At 40.2% G+C, this 17,186-nt stretch overlaps 1 long non-coding RNA gene across 1 annotated transcript in view; it reads left to right on the plus strand.

Annotated features, from left to right (window-relative positions):
- LOC139038733 (uncharacterized) overlaps positions 1-17,186 on the plus strand; it is a 300,176-nt gene that overhangs the window by 196,663 nt on the left and 86,327 nt on the right. Inside the window, exon 3 of the long non-coding RNA XR_011491860.1 lies at positions 1,458-1,599. This is a non-coding gene — a long non-coding RNA (uncharacterized lncRNA). The remainder of the gene's footprint in view (positions 1-1,457; positions 1,600-17,186) is intronic.

Consider the following 17,186-nt stretch of genomic DNA (forward strand, 5'->3'; position numbering starts at 1 on the left):
GCACACAGTGCCACCAGGGTCTAGCTCAGTGATTATTTGTTGAATCTATGGGGTCTATCACTGAACCCCTAGAACATCGGTGATACCTTAATAGGGGCAAAATGACCCCCTAAGGGGGAGAATATTGGTTCTTGGAAATTTATACATTAAAGTGGTTTGTGGCCCTCTGAAGGGTCATGGTACAGAAACAGATAGCAGGTGGTATTCCATTTTCATTGGGGGCAGGTATGGTCAGGAAAAAAAAAAAATGTCTACAAAGGCTCCTCAGTGAGTGATAGTTGGGCAGTGTGGGGGTGGGGGGACGTTGAGAAATGCTTCCCTCAGATTGTTTCTGGAAAAATGGTCAGAAGATTGTGTCCCCAGAGCATTTGCTAAGATGAAGCAGCAGAGTGTCCTCAGCAGATTACCTGGCACCACCCCAGATTCCTGCTTCACTCACTTGGAGGAGGAAGGGGACTGGCCCATAACAAGGTGCTCAACAAACATCTGCTGAGCAGATGTTTGCTGTCCCGATGTCTCATCTGTACCATCACAGGACGTTTGTTCTGGATAGGTTTTCTCTTGTCAAGTGAGGGAAGCACTATCAAGTGAGGAATGCTTGTTAAGCACTCCCACTGACTCTTGTATCTATTGTATTTGTTACTCAAGGAAAATTTTCACTAACAGTTAGAAGACAAAATTGCCCTGATGGGACAACATCCACATCATTGAGTGAACCGTGCTTCCTCAGTTCTGGCCAGATTAAAATGTTTAGCTGAGTTAGGCCTCACTGCTCATGTCAGAACGTGTGGCGTCTCCATTCTAGAATGACGTTAAAATGCCTTTCTTTTCATCCTCAGCCATGATCCTTGGGCCACTACTTTCAAAAGTCCCTGTTAACCACACACTCATATCACTTTATTCCAAAAAGCCTCTAACAGGGCAAGGTATACAGAGTTTCTGAAAGCATTGCAAACCTATGTGAGTCAGGAGCAAAAGGCCTCTTCAGAGGGTGTGGAGATGATCAGCTATTTTTTTCTATTCTTTATCCAGTTATTAATATTCCTGCCAGGAACCAGCATTGCCATTTTGCTTTTCTTCCCTTGGGTGAGTGCTTTCATCTCCTCCTTCCCACTCTGCTTTTTCCTTCTCTAGTATACCTTGATCTGTTTGTTTACTCTGTCCCCGTTCAGTATCTGTTTTCCTTTTGGGCAGCTGTCCTGAATTATTTAATAGTCATTCTATTTTTCTTTTCCTGTTTACTCCTCCTTTCTTCTCTTTGACGGTTTGTCTAGGTTCCCATCTGCTCTTGTAGACACCTCATCCAGCAGTCCTCCTCTTTCTGAACCATAAATCATGACGGGGCAGATGTTGTGTGGACGCTAGGCAGGAGAGATGGGGCCCCAGGTGGGTGGGCAGGGGAGAAGCAAGCATCAGTGATCTGCTGTTAGGCGGTAACAGAGTTGATCATTTTTCAGGGAACATGGCAGGCAGCCTGTAATTGGTGATGAAGATACATCTTTCCATTGCTTCTGCTAGACTCTACAGAACTTGGGTACACTGTATCCACAGATTTCATTCTTTTCCACTAAGATTTTCTCCTGGTACCTCTGGGTCAAGGTAAGGGAAAAATAATATTGTTATTAATTTTCATCCTAATTTTTCAATGTTCGATGTTTTTATGGTTATCAGTGGCTGAAAAAAAATAGCTTTCAAGAGGAGAAAACCCTTGTATTAATACACATAGATCCACACAAATACACACCCACGTATCACATATGCATTTGGGAAACTTGTGACATTAAATGAGATGGCCCTTTGGTGACCTTTTCTGAATACTGCCCTCTCTCCTGACCCCAGGAGCCTTTCCACGTAAGGCACACGTTTTCTCCTGTAGTCATCTCTTTCCAACCTAGAAAAAGAGGACCATAGGATAAAATTGTTAGGTATACATGACAAACTCCTACCAGGAAGTTTTCAGTTAAGAGCCACGGGGAAGGGGCCTAAACCTAAACACAGAACTTCTATAAAAATTTCGGCCTTCTGGCAAGTCAGTGCAGGAGACACCTTTGGGTAATGGGAGGCCATATTGATGTATTTCCTAAATCTTAGCTGCTTTTTCCCTTTACTTGTGCGGTAAACTGAGGACTCAGCCGCATGCCTTGAGATGTCCTCTGTCAGCTGCTGCCTAGACTGTTCTGTGTCCTCACTTCGTGGTAGAGATGCTGCCCTGTTAGATACTTACAAATGAGGGTTTCCAAAAGCAAGCTTTATGGACGGTTATCCAGAGTTTGTACTCTGTGCACTTAATTCCTTTTTACTCAAGTATAAAACTATTCTTTTTCATTCATTCAACCAATATATTTATCTATTCCTATCCACAAAACAATGGGTAAGTCACATTGAATGTTACAAAGATAAAATCTGGTCTTGTGTCCCTGCATTCGTGGTCAAGGAGGGATAATACATTCCAGCACTCACCAAATTGTGGTGCTTTTAAAACACTGGTGCCACGTAATGTTAGTGGGTATTTGGGGAAACTGGTTTCCAGGGTAAATGAGTGGAGGTAACATTGGGAAAAATCAAGCTGAAGAATGTTTAATGCTAAGAGAGATTGTCATGGTAGGACCAAGAGAGTGGAGTTCTTCTAGATTCTGTCTGGGCAAGGCTCCTAATTCAATGTGGAAGGTGGTTAAATCCTAAGAGAGATACAGATAAAGTGTTTTAAATGAGTAGAGAAGAGGATTTTTTTTCAAGCCAGGAAAATCAAGGAATCCACAGATCAGACTGCATTTAAGTTGAACTCTAAAATTGGGTAGACTTAGAACTGAGATTTATGAAGACAAGCTATTCAGAAGAATAGTACTTGAAAAAGGCAGACAGAAAGCAAGATATGCATGTTAAAAGTTAAGTGAAATGGACAAAAGCACAGCTTGTTGGAGAGTCATTTTTGGTGAAAAGGGCTAGAAAGGTAGATTAAAATTCTGGATGATTTGACTCAAATGAAGGAGATATTTCTTCCAGTGGAAATAAGTACTTCTTTTCTGGAACAACAACCAACACAGAGTTTGAGAGGTTGGGTAGTATAGAGAGACTTAGTGTCCTGTATCCTTGAACAAGTTGCCTCGTGCCATATTGATGCTCTATATTCCATCTGAACAAATGGGGATGACCTTATTGACTTCTTGGGTTATTATCGGCACAGTGGATGCCCTATGGAATGTGTTTAGTATAATATCTGATATGTGTGATTACCTTTAATACTTCAGTTACTAGGTATTATCCTTTATTTACTAGATATTAATATTAATCTTTTAGTTGCTAGATCCCATGAATAGAGAAAAGTATAAACAAAAATTGTACATGTTCTCAAAAAATAGAGATCACTTGTCAACTGTAGCTTCTTTGACCAGCCTCTGTTAATTCTTTCAATTTTTTTGATTTTCTGTGACCCAGATCTCCATCTGTTCTTCTATATTTTAAATATGGAAATTTGGCCATTTCAGGCTTCATTTTCTTTGCTTTTGTGGATTTACTTTTAGTCCTATCTGCCTTTTCCTCAGTCCTCAGTGGGTTTGTGGTTAAGTGTCTAACAGTTGACTCTACACACACACGCACACACACACACGAGTGCTTACTATGAATTTATTGATATATGGGATACATAGCACACATTTGCAAATAATAGTAACATAAGCAATACTCTATATTGCAAATTCCATAAAACCAATTGATTCTCATAGAATATTTTTGTTGACTTTTTAAAAATTATTTTATCTTTAGATAATCTATGGTTGCCATTGATGACCAAAGACAATTTCAACACAAATACTGGTCAAAATTTTCTTTGCCAAAAAGAGAAATGTGAAAGTAAAACAACGGAAATATGTGTCAGGAATTTATTCTTTCATCAAGGACATGAGAAACTTCACTGTTGAGTCAAATAATAGTTTTTTAACAGTTTAAAAAAGATACTTCCTTAACTTTTTGCACTAATAACAATGTGACAGCTATAAAATGACACATAAATTGAATGAGTGTTATTACTATTTTCTCTGCTACTTTAAAAAAATCTAGACAAACCTTATCTCTAGTACAGAGTGGTGGTAGTGTGTACATTTAGGGTATAGTATCTGCCTTCTCAAACTTGAGGTCACAATTTTTGGATCAATCGTCTAGCATGGAGGGCTAGTTATGTACCATGTATTCATGTGCTGAGTTTTGCAGAGGATTCAGAAAAAATTGCATAATGATTGGCGCTTTGACATTTGCTCTCGCTATATTCTATTCTTCGCTGGGACACATGGATTTACTAAATTGTAGCCCCCAAATGGCAGAACTGAACTAAAGGGACTAGAATTCTGTTCTCAGGGCTCTTTCTCATTCACAGACTGATCTAACAGCTTGATCACTTAAGATGATATCAAGGCAGGTTGGCAATGAATTAGCTGAAGGTGGCATTTATGTTTGCTGAAGATATTGGTACTGAAAAATCATTCTCGTTGGCAAGATGCTGGCACAGCTCTTTCTCCTGATTTCTCCCTGCAGCTTCTTGCATTGAAAAGGAAGAATGTTCTGCTTTCATTTTTGCAGCACAGACCTGCCGCCACTAGTGCCATTTTAATTTGGTTCCAGAATACCCCTCAGTCTAGCCTGCTTTAATCGCATCACAGCACATCCCAGTAACATTTCTCAGCTCATGTTTTTCTACTTGGCATCAGCAACTCTAAAATGAATGCTGTAGTTCATAGAGAGTCATGTGATGAAGCACTAGGTAAAACATCACAACTCTGGTTACCATTTCAGGGGGGCACCCTAACCGGCATTAAGTTTCTGAAACTAATTTCATGCATAGAGATTTAATTAATTTACTAGGATTACAACTTTGCTTAATAAATAACTTGTAGTCCTACTTTATGTCATCAAAATACACCCTCTCTAGAAAATGTCATGGAGAAGGCAATGGCAACCTACTCCAGTACTCTTGCTGGAAAATCCAATGGATGGAGGAACCTGGTAGGCTGCGGTTCATGGGGTCGCTAAGAGTCAGACACGACTGAGCGACTTCACTTTCACGTTTCACTTTCACACAATGGAGAAGGAAATGGCGACCCACTCCAGCGTTCTTGCCTGGAGAATCCCAGGGACGGGGAAGCCTGGTGGGCTGCCGTCTATGGGGTCACACAGGTTCGGACACGACTGAAGTGACTTAGCAGCAGCGAAAATGTCGACGATAAGTTGCCATGATCCATTCTTATGAACTTCTCTAAAAAATCCTGTATATAAATGAGACACATCTAAGTCTGAGGGCAATTCTTTCTCCAATTTAATCTTTTTTATAAAGGTTACTCTTTCTGTAACTTCTGAGCAACTGAGGCCAAAGTGTAGGAATTTTTCAAAGCCGTGCTACAGGCATGGGAAATAAAATTGCTGTATACTTACCACATCTTGCTGAGGTTAGAGTTAATTCTGATTACTAAAAATGGAGCTGTGAACAGAAATTGCCAATCGCACAGGTGTGGCTGTCCGCAGCACATTTAAATTATGTAAAGATTAGTCCCCAGGTTCAAATATCTGTCTATTCCCTTCCAGATCGCTCTTTGAAATGATGCAGCTGGATACTGGGACCTGCGTTGCTAGGTTGCCTGTCCTGCTGGGACATGTTTAAAGCTATATTCGCCAACCCAGACTATTGCCATTACTTCCACTGGAATCTACCGAGCTAGTCTGTGTCTTTATCCTGTAGAACTTATTTGTGGTTTTCAATTTAAGCTGTTCCCCCCCTACACACACTGCCCCAGTTCATTACTACAAAGCTCATTCCACACCAAAATACAGTGGCTATTTATGTCATTGTCAGCTTGCTGGAGCCCTTCACATCTTTACAGTCTTTTCTTTCTCCTTCACCCACCTTGTGCAAAGGCAAACGTCATCCTTCATCTTAAAGGTTAATGTGGATGGAGAAATCCCATGATCCCAAAGGCAGTGCAGTGAGTTTCATGAGCATTAGTACCTGTACTGTTTACAGAGGATGGACAGGGCAGGTTTGCTCACCACCTCATGCCGGCAGACACAATTAGGACAAGTGCGTGCTTAATCATTTCCAGAGAAACAGAAATGCTACCTTTTTCAAATGTGCCTTGGAGAAGGACATGGTGAATGTTAAAAACACGGGTCTCCAATTATCAAATGAAAGCTGAGCTACACACCGTATTCACTGTTTCCTTTCCATGAAAGTTCCATTCATGGGGCTCTTGCCGTTTTTTCAATGTCCTTTCCTTCCCTCTTTTGGTCCTTTATTTCCTTACTTCCTCCCTCCCTTCTCCCCTTCACTTTCTTTCCTTCTTTCTACACAAGTAAGTGAATTCCCTATTAGCAATTCAAGTAAGCTTTTGGTAGAATAGAACCATTTGTTATAAATGAATATTCCCAAGATTGCCTCCGGGATCCATAGCTACAAGGGGGTGAATATAAGAGCTAGGGTTCAAAAGCTGGAGTCAAGTATTCACTCATCTCTCTGAATGATTTTTTTTCTGACCTACCATAATGTGATCCTTTTTAGAGATTAAAGCATTGTCCACTATAAAAGTACAAGATATTGAATGCTTATTTTAAATGTCTGTTTCTCTCACTCACCAAACTACCATGATTTTTCACCTGTATAATTGCAATAACTTCCTGACTGGGCTCTGTTATCCCATTGTTCTGGTTGTATACAGATGGTCCCTGACTTACTGTCGTTGGACTTTACTCTGGTGAATAAGTAATATACATTCAGTAGAAACCTTACTTTGAATTTTGGAATTTGCTCTTTTCCCAGGCTAACAATACAATAGGATATTTTTTCTTGATGCTGGGTGGTGGCAGCAAACCACAGCTCCCAGGCAGCCATGGGATGATGAGGGTAAACAGCCAATGTACCATTCTGCACCCAGACAGCCTTTCTGTTTTTCACTTTCAATGAAACTTGAAAATGAAAGTATTCAATGAACTATTTAGTACTTTATTATAAAACAGATTTGGGTTAAATGATTTTGCCCAACTGAAGGCTGTGTTCTGTCAGTGTTCTGATCATGTTTAAGGTAGGCTAGGTTAAGCTATGATGTTCATTAGGATGAGTGTATTACATGTATTTTCTACTTAAAATATTTTCAAATTGCAGTGGGTTTATAGGGACATAACCTCATCAAGGAAGATCTGTACTTCATCCTACAGCTTACAGATTGAGCATTCCTGAACACAAACCAGATCATACCATGAGGTGCATACTTAGAATAAAATCTAAACCCTTATCCTGGTTGACAAAGCTCTGCCTGATCTACATCACCTCTCCCGTCTCATCTCATTTACACTTCAGCTACCGTGTGGCAGCTACTCTGGCTTCCTTTCTATATTTATCACAAATTAAGTGGGCTCCCACATTAGGGCTTTCCTGGTGGCTAAAGAATCCGCCTGCAATGCGGGAGACCTGGGTTTGATCCCTGCATTGGGAAGATCCCCTGGAGAAGGAAACCCACTCCAGTATTCTAGTATTCTAGCCTGGAGAATTCCGTGGACTGTGTAGTCCATGGAGTCACAGAGAGTTGGACACGACTAAGTGACTTTCACTTTCACTTTTCCCATGTTAGGACCTTTGCACATGGCCTTCTCCATGCCCATTTCACTTTATTCTCTCTGAAATTTACAGGACTGGGTCATTCATGCCATTTAGACTTCACCTTAAACATCACTTCATCACTGAAGCTCTTCTTGACTACCCTAAATGTATTAATTGTCCAATTAATCACATCACCCAGTTTTAATTCTCTGCATAGCTGTGAGCATTAATTGGTTTGTTCCTGTTTTCTTAATTTGTCTTTGTTTCTTTGATGTCTATGATCTGTTTTTCATATATCAGAATGTAACTTAATGACATGAGGATACTTTTCTGTCTTGCTAAATATTATATCCCCAGTGCTTAAAATGATGCATAACACATATGGAGACAGTCAGTAGATGTTTGGGAAATGAATAAATAAATACATACAAGAAATGCAAATATGCCACCTACCAAGAGAGGTCAGGCATGGTCCCATGCCTTTACTTCCCTCCTTCCCCAGCTCAGAGTCCATCCCCATGATAATCTCTACCTGCATGTTCTGCAGCTCTCTTGCCCCTCTCCCTTCAGCCTTTATGCCCTGGTCAGACTCCAGTGCTGGGTAAACCCAATTATCGACCTCCTCTTAGTCAGTTAAATATGGGTGGAGGGAAACACATAATCATGCTAGCCAGATCTGCTTTGAGTCCATGATCATGAACTTTAAGTGAGATCTTAGTGCAGCCTAGAAATTGTGCTACCATATTTGACCTATTCTAAGATTCATAGTTTTTCACATTTGTGAAAGCAGCGTGTAATTTATAGTCGGCATCCATTCCTGTCATCAAGATGGTGGTGGTGATGTTAGAACTTGGTTGCGTTCCTGGGGATACGGCCAACTGAATAGTAACTCCTCTACTTTTCAGTCAAGAAGCTCTTTGAGGATCATTTGGGGAAAAGTCATGAATCCTGCTTCGGTTTGGAAACTTTACATGAGCTTTTTCTGGTCGCAGGAAAGGCACCCGCGTCAAACCTGTAGAAAGGGTGCCTGTGTTCATGTCCCCTCAGTCCTCTCTCCTCATTCTCTAATTGTTTTTGTGGAAGTCTTGCAAATTATTTTGAACAAGTCATATATATATATATATATATATATATATGGCTTAAAAATCAAAACAATTAAGAAGTTTGCAATGAGATGTCTCACTTGCATCTCTGTCCTATTCTCATTCCTTCTGCCCTTCCAACAGGTAAACTTTCTATTAAATTTCTTATGTATCTTTCCAATGATTCTTTATGCAAATATGAGATGAAATAAATATATATTCTTATTTTATTGCCCAAAAGGTATCATACAAAGAAAACTGTTTTCACCTTTCTTTTTTTCCACCTAATGGTGGATACTAACTACAGTTCAGTACATGTTAAAGCATAGAGTTTCTTCAATCATGTTTTCAGTTATACATATCTCATTCTACAGATTTATCATGGTTTGTTGAACTGGGCCTTATTGGTAGTCACCTGGGCTACTCTCAATCTTTTGTCACAAACAGTGGTGCAATAACTTTACACACATGTAATTTTAAAGAGCTATGAATATATAAGATAAATGCCTCCCTCAGTAGGTTACTAAGTCAAAAGGGAAAGTGTATGTTTTGGGTCAAATTGTGTCACTTAGGAAAATATGTTCAAGTCCAACATTTGAAATCCGTGAATGTGACCTTATCTGGAAGTACAGTCTTTGCAAACGTAAACAAGTTAAAATGAGGTCATTTCAAGTTAAATTGAGGTTAAGTTAAAACGAGAGTCCAAACTAATCCAGCAACTTCTCTCCTTATAAGAAGAGGCAGTTTAGACTGAGATACACAGGAAAGAAAACTGTGAAGATGGAGATAGAGTTTAAAGTGATACATCTATAAACCAAGGAATGCCAATGATTGCCAGAAACTACTTGTTAAAGAGGAAAGGAAGGCTTCTTCCCCATGGCCTTGCTGACACCTGATTTCAGACTTCTCGTTTCCAGAACTGTGAAAAAAAAAGTCTATTTTAAACTACTGTGTGTGTGTTTTTGTTACTGAAGTCCTAGGAAACTAATACAAAGCATTTGCAATTTTGATACCTATTTCTGGGTTACCCTCACTGGATATTTGCCATGTGCCCTGTCACCAGCAAAGCATGGTCATGATTGTTATCCCTTCAGCCTTAGCAACAGAGAATATTGTTAAATTTTTCAGTTGCCGATAGGTAATGAATGATACTTCAGTGCAATTTTAATTTATATTTTCCTTTTCATACATTCATATCTTGTCCTATATTGAGAGGCTATTAATATCTCTGTTTCTGTGAATTCTCTGTTTTTATCTTTTGCTGTTTTTTTTTTTTTTTTTTTTTTGTAGTTGTTGTTATTGTCATGTTTGTTCCAAATCATATTAGGGGATTAGTGGTTTTGCAAATATTTTTTCTAGTTTATAATTTATTTTGTGAGATACTGACTTGCTAAATTTCTGTTTAGAGTAATTTATTTTTAATCTTTTGTGTGGCTTCTGGAATTTGAGTCATAGTTGGGAAAGTTTTTTCCACTCCCAGTTTGTAAAGGATTTCACTTATGATTTCTTTCAGAACTTTTCTCCCCCTTCATCAAAGCAGTTCATTGGAAATCTTGAAAGGGTAAAGTTGGCTCCAACTTTATCTTTTTCCAGATGGTATATATTTTATTTCAACACCATTTATTCTTGAAATGCTACCTTTATCATATATTAAAATTCTTATATATATATATGTATATATATTTGCATCTATTTCTGGGAATTCTGTTACATTGGCCAGTCTTTCTATTCATGTTCCAGTAAAATCTATCTTAATTCTTGAGGTTTTGTAATATATTTTAATATATAGGCAAGCTAGTCAATTTCCACCCACTTTCTCTAATGAATCCACTCTAGTTAAGCCTCTATCCACACTAACTTACCCAAATTACTCTCATCAAGATTTCTAATGACTTTTGTGTTACTTAAACAGATACCTGGTTGTCAGTCCTCATCAAATTAGATCAGTCCATAACATTTGACATAGCTGGATAGTCATTCCTTCTTAAAATGCCTTCTTTGGGGAGAGCCTTCTCTTCCTACTTCACCACTTGCTCCTTATTAGTCTCCGTTGTACATTCTTTCTATTTCTCTGAACTGCCCATTCCCCAGTTGTCCCACTGCTTGGTTTTCTGTCATTGTTTCCACCCTCCCCATACTTATTTTCTGGATTATTTCGTCTGGGGACAAGATTTTAAGTACTACCTCTATCCTAATGATGACCACATTTTATAACTCCAGCCAGCCTCTCTCTCATGAACTCCAAATTCAATACTCAACTGTTTATTCAACATTTCTACTTGTACTCAAAATGTAGTCTCCCCGACACAGACACATGCTTTTCCTCTGCCAAATTTGTTCTTCTTTCATTGAAACAAGTTTGGAATAATCCTTAACTCTCCTTTTCTTTCATACCTCACATCTATTTCATCAGCTTCATCTGAGCTCTAATTTCAAAATATTTCTGGAATCTAAATGCAGCATCTCCACTCCTATACTGTGGTCCCAACCACAGTTGTCTCTTGACAGAATTATTGTAATATCCTCCTACCTGTTCTCTGCCTCTTCTATAGTCTATTCTTTCCATAGCAGTCAGAAGGATATTCTCCATGAAAGTATCCCATCTTACTCAGAGCAAAGATCAAAGCCTCTATCATGATTCGAAGGCCCCAAATACTGTGACCTCCATGGTGACCTCATCTCCTACCACCCTTGCTCACCCTCTTTCAGCTGTAGCCTCCTGTTCTATTCCTCAAACCTGCCATCATTTTCCCATTGCAGTCTTGCCACTTGATATTCTCTAACATTTTATTTCATTAAACATTCACAACCATGTACTGTGATGATTGCTATGCTCATTTTGCAGATGAGAAAGTGAGAGTGGAGAATACAGAAAGCTCTTCCCAAGTCTGTGCAGTTATCACTTAGCCAAATGGCACATTGTGGGCTTTCCTGGTGGCTCAGAGGGTAAAGCGTCTGCCTGCAATGCGGGAGACCCAGGGTCAATCCCTGGGTCGGGAAGATCCCCTGGAGAAGGAAATGGCAACCCACTCCAGTACTCTTGCCTGGAAAATTCCATGGACTGAGGAGCCTGGTAGGCTACAGTCCACGGGGTCGCAAAGAGTCGGACACGACTGAGCAACTTCACTTTAAATGGCACTTGAATCCAAATCTCTTTGGTGGCTAGTTCTGTACTCTTTTCATCACAGAAACTTTCGGGCTTCTTGCATTGTCTCTGCTGCTGTGTCGTTTGGAGCTCTAGTCTGGGTAGTATATCTTGGCCTTAGTCTATTCACCTTAGAAATGAGGACTTCAGTTCAGGTATTCTCAGAGTTTCCACCTATTCAGATGCTCTGTGACTCCCCGACTCTGAAAGAGCGCGCCCAGCAGGGCTCAAACTAAGAATAGTGGTGATTTTGGTGAAGAGAGGTGAGTGCCGCAAAACATGGGCAGATGTGGTTAGAGAGGACCCCTGACTACTGCAGAAGTGGGGTGGTACTAAGACTTGTTTAGTACCACTTAGGAATATTCTTCTAGGTCTGTCGCTCTCGACTGCATATTATTTCAGTTCAGCGCCTAGTGTAAATAAAACACCTTGTCTTTACAGGGTACTCTTTTTCACCATCTCTATTATCAAATCAGACAATCAAGGAGACAGACAAAAACTTGCTCTTCCCTAAACCCGTGACCTCGGAGGGCCTTCTGTTTCCATTCTTAGGCTGGTCTAGCCACTCTTCTCCCTAATTCTGCTTATAGTCAGGACAAAAGTTGTCACCCTAAAAGATGAGGGACCTATAACCCATTCTTCACAAATGAAACCAATCAGAGGGTCAGGGAGATGATACCTTGGTTTCTGACTCTATAAGTGTCAGTGTCATCACACCAGCAGATCTTGCTTGCTTCTCCAGGGCTTATCAAGAGACGATGATATCACTCTGTTCAGAGCCTCACCCCCCACCACACACAGATGGCAAGAAATTGAAACTGTTTTCAGTTGGGATCCCCGCTCACCTGTAATCAGCCAAGTTCCATGGTTAGAGCCGTTTCATGATCAAACGAGCACCTAGGCCCCAGCCTTCTAAGATTCCTGTGGGTGCCACACCCAGCTGACCTGGGGGTGGCATTCCAGCAGACTATGATGGGAGCGGAAACTCTGAAATGAGCAATTACTTAATAAAACCTTATATACGGTAACAAATCATACTTAAAGCAGGAAGGAAATAAATAAATCCAAAAGGTCTTTCCTTTACCCCTGTGATTTGTGGCCCCACTCTCCTCGGAATCCAGTCCAAATGCCCTGCATCCATGCTTTCTGCCAAGGGCTAAGCGCCACTGTAATCTCGGACCAGAAAGCTCCCTGTGCTTCCCGTCATAGCCTAGTTAGCCCTCACACTACCGCGGTAGAGAGCGGCTACTGTTTCTCTCCGTTCACAGAGCTACAGAGATGAGTAACCGGTAAGAGGTTTACACAGTGAGTAAATGGCAAAGCCAGGGCTTGAGCCTGCCTGCTGTGACTCCAGAATCTGTGCTCTGAACAAATGCTGCTCTTTCTAATCTCATGTAAGCCCAAGAAGTTGGCCAACTTATTACGGCTCCTACTTCACAGAAACAGAACAAGGCAGGAGTGGGTTCTGTCGCTTGCTTGTGATTCCTCACTCAGTTATGAGAGACTGGAACCCAGCCCACACCTTTCAGTCCCATAGCCCTCATTCTTGGTTTCACTGTCATCTCTGCCTTCTTCTTAAAACAGAACAGAACAGATTCCCCTGATAGGGTAATGGACCACCCGGCTATGAGTGTATTTCTCAGCTTATTCTTATGTGTAGCATATGTGTGGAACCTTGGACGGTGGAGAGACCCAAAGGGGTGCAGTGACTAAGGTCACCTGTGCCCCTGAAACTATGCCATGACTTTTTTTGTTAACATTATAATCAGATGTGGACCAATATGATGTAAACAAATACCTAAAGAGATGGAGAGCCATCTATTGCTGAGTGCACTGAGAGAGAATATTCTGTCTTGAGCCCAGGCTAAAAATAAACTGTTGACAGTACACACATCCTCCCTCATGCTGCGGTGTCTCAGGAACAGAGGCAGAATTTAATCATTTCATCCTCTGAAGTGAAGGCCTCTGTGGTTTAATATGCACACATCACAAGTTTCAAATTTCACTGGTGAAATTCAGTCTTCAACAAAAACCTAGCTGTCTCTTTGACTTGAAATGTGTTCTAAAATGTTTAATAAAGGCCTATTGAAACCAATAAAGCATCTCCGGAAAGTGCTGGTTTAACCCACACAGCCAATTCTTTTTTTCATAAATGCACTTTGTGTTATTTGGTTCAAGGGACTGATCTCTGAGCCCCGACATAAGTGGGTGCCAAGGTTGACACTCACGCATGAAAAATTCTTTGGGAAAAATCATATAATTGATCTCACATGTCAGGTTTGTCAGGACTTGCCTGGCTCCAAGTCTTTGCACATCTTTTCCGCCCACAGTTAGAAGTGCTGGACCAGCAGGGTTTGGCTCTTCTCTCATCACTGGATCTAGGTAACTCCAGTCTAACTGGTGGTTGGATGGGTGTGGTGGGGCCTGGGGTCTCTGGAATCCACTTTAGTTCTTCTGAATAGACTCATGCTGTTTGTTTATGAGACCTAATCCTTGCACCTTGCTCCTAATGCTGTCTTCCCAGATCCTATGTTCACATCCCTGCTTACCTCTCTGCTAAGTGTGCTGATTCTTCAGAAAACGGAGAACCTCACTTGCCTATGCTAATCCTCCTTTCCTCAAATCCAGGGTTTCTCAGGCTTGACACAATAAATGTTTTGCTTCTAAGAGCTCTTTGTTTAGGAAAGCTGTGCATCGTAGGATGTTTAGCAGCATCCCTGACTTCTTCCCACTAAAGGCCCACAGCGCCCCCAATCCAGTCACAGCAATAAAAACATCTCCAAACATTCAAATGTTCCTTGGAGGGGGTGGAGCAAATTGCCACTAGCTGAGAACTGGTGGTTTATTTTCATCTGGTGGAAATAAAAGGACTGATGCTCTGTCCTTGCACCCCAGGATGGTCGTGAGCAACCTCCCAGAGGCTTCTGTGATTTTAGTGCCATCCAACCAAGAAACATTTGGTTGACCAAAATTCATTTGGTTTTTCCATAAGATCTTACAAACCTTTTGGCCAATGCAATATAATATGAACCTCTAATGTGAGTCACACGTGTAACATTAAATTTTTTAATAGAGTGGCAACTTAACAAAAAAAACAGGTAAAATTAATTTTGGTAATATATGCTATTTTATCCAATATATCAAAATTATTATTTTATGCTAAATATTTGACATCTGATGTATATTTTACACTTATAACACATATCAGTTTGGACTAGCGACAGTTCAAGTATTCAGTAGCACTATGTAGCAAATGGCTTCTTTATGGGCATCATTGATGTAAATTTCTAAAATACCACCTATTTTTCAATTCACTTCAAGACTTGGAATAATATGGTGATGTAAGCATGGGGCTGGGGTTTCAGATGTATCTGATTGAAGTATTTCTGTGTTTCTTTTCAATACTATGGCCTTGAAACTATTATTTAATGTTTCTAAACTTCTGTTTTAATAATTTTATTGGAGAAATAATTGTTCTTCAAAAAGTTTTCATCATGGTTACCTCAAATAATGTATATAGTGCCTAGTGTGTATATGTTAGTCACTCGACTAACTCTGACTTTTTGTGATTGTGGCCCGCGAGGCTCCCTGTCCTTGGAATTCTCCAGGCAAGAATACTGCAGTGGGTAGGCAGTCCCTTCTCCAGGGGATCTTCCCAACTCGGGGATTGAACCTGGGTCTCCCTCATTGCAGGCAGATTCTTTACCATCTGAGCCACCAGGGATGCCCCATGTAGTGCCTAGAGAAGACGCTTAATAAGTAGAATATCTCTGTTACTTGTATCCCCGCTCTCAACAGCAAATGTTCGTTTAAATTCCTCTACTGCTAGCCTCTTGCTCGAAAAACTCCCAGTGTTCTATCCTTCGGACACCATGCTCTGGACCTAATTAGACACTCAAGGGGCATGTAAAACACTGATTTCTCCCAGGGAATCAAAGTTTATCCTGCTTGGTCCTGCCCTGCTGCTGTTAATTAAGTGATGTTTAGTGATATCTACAGAAAATGAAAATTTTAAAACAATCAATCAGCCCTCCCAGTTTCCTTTGATTTTTAACTGTCATTAATTCCACCTTTATTGCAAGTCAATAACATGAGATATAAGAAAGCATTCTGAGATGCATCTTTTCCATCAGGCAGGATCCTGTGTAGCATGGTCTTTTAAGCCACAGTGCCATAATGCTGGCCAAGTTTCTTCTGCAGAGACACTACATCAACATTTTGGCCAATGTTAAAAAGAGAACAAATGCCTAGACCAGCTTGGCTTGACTAGTGGCCGGTTCATCCATCCTAATGTATAGGATTCATAAAAGATAAAAATGTGTCACCATGGCAAAGGCAGCCCATGTTATCTATTGCACAGCCATAAATATTCATTTAGCTCAGAGCTCATGTCCAGAGGTATTCAGGTCAGTTGTTAATGATGGGAAGCTGACGGTATTTCTGTACAGAACTGATTTCTTCATAGTTTACCTACCGTTTTGGGGGAATTCTTCCTCATGTCAGCCCTCTTTCACTTGTGTCCAAACAGGCATTGGCCAGCACAATATGCTAATCAACTCTTTCCCATTTGGCTCTGGATTGTCTTTGTCAAAGCCTTAAAGAAGGTCATGTTTTCCCCTAATCACCAGGCAGTTATTGTGAGAAGTCTATCAGCATTAGCTGAGAGATGTATTCTTAGTATCTAGGTGTGTGTCAGGCACTGGGGACACCAGATGATTAAAGACATTTCCACTGGTCTGGACTTCACAGTGCAGGAGGGAACAGCATGTAAATAAATGATCACAATAAGATACACAACTCATAGTACATAGGACTTTGGGACCACAGAGAAAGGAGGCATTTTTCATTTATTCTTAAATTTATTGAACACTGAATCTCTGTGTTATGTCATTTAAGTAATTTTTAGATTACACCTTTTCTAACTGCTGCTGATTCTGAATTTATGCACATATTCAATTAAATCAGACAAGTCCACAGAAAGAAACTCATCAGTTTAAACATTTGTGGCTACTGTTTGACACACTCATTTCTCAGGCCAAATTAATGATGGGAGGGCTCTGGTTAATAAAGAGTTGCTGTATATATACATAATTTAATTTTAAGATTAGTTATCAGTTAAAGGTCATAACACTGTGAACTCTAAATTTGTTTTAAAATTAGGTTCTTCTCCTGTTGCTAATTTAACTGTTCTTTAGTATCTTTTAGGCTCTTAGAATCTTCACACACACACACACACATGCACACATATATATAAAACTCAATAATGTCAGAAATGTGAACTTATAATGAGTTGGGTTTATACACACACACACACACACACACACACACATATGTGTGTGTGTATATATATTTAAATAACAGCTAAAATCATAGCTTTTCACAG

This window comes from Odocoileus virginianus, chromosome 2 (genome assembly GCF_023699985.2).
Source record: "Odocoileus virginianus isolate 20LAN1187 ecotype Illinois chromosome 2, Ovbor_1.2, whole genome shotgun sequence".
In the NCBI taxonomy this organism is placed as follows: domain Eukaryota; kingdom Metazoa; phylum Chordata; class Mammalia; order Artiodactyla; family Cervidae; genus Odocoileus; species Odocoileus virginianus.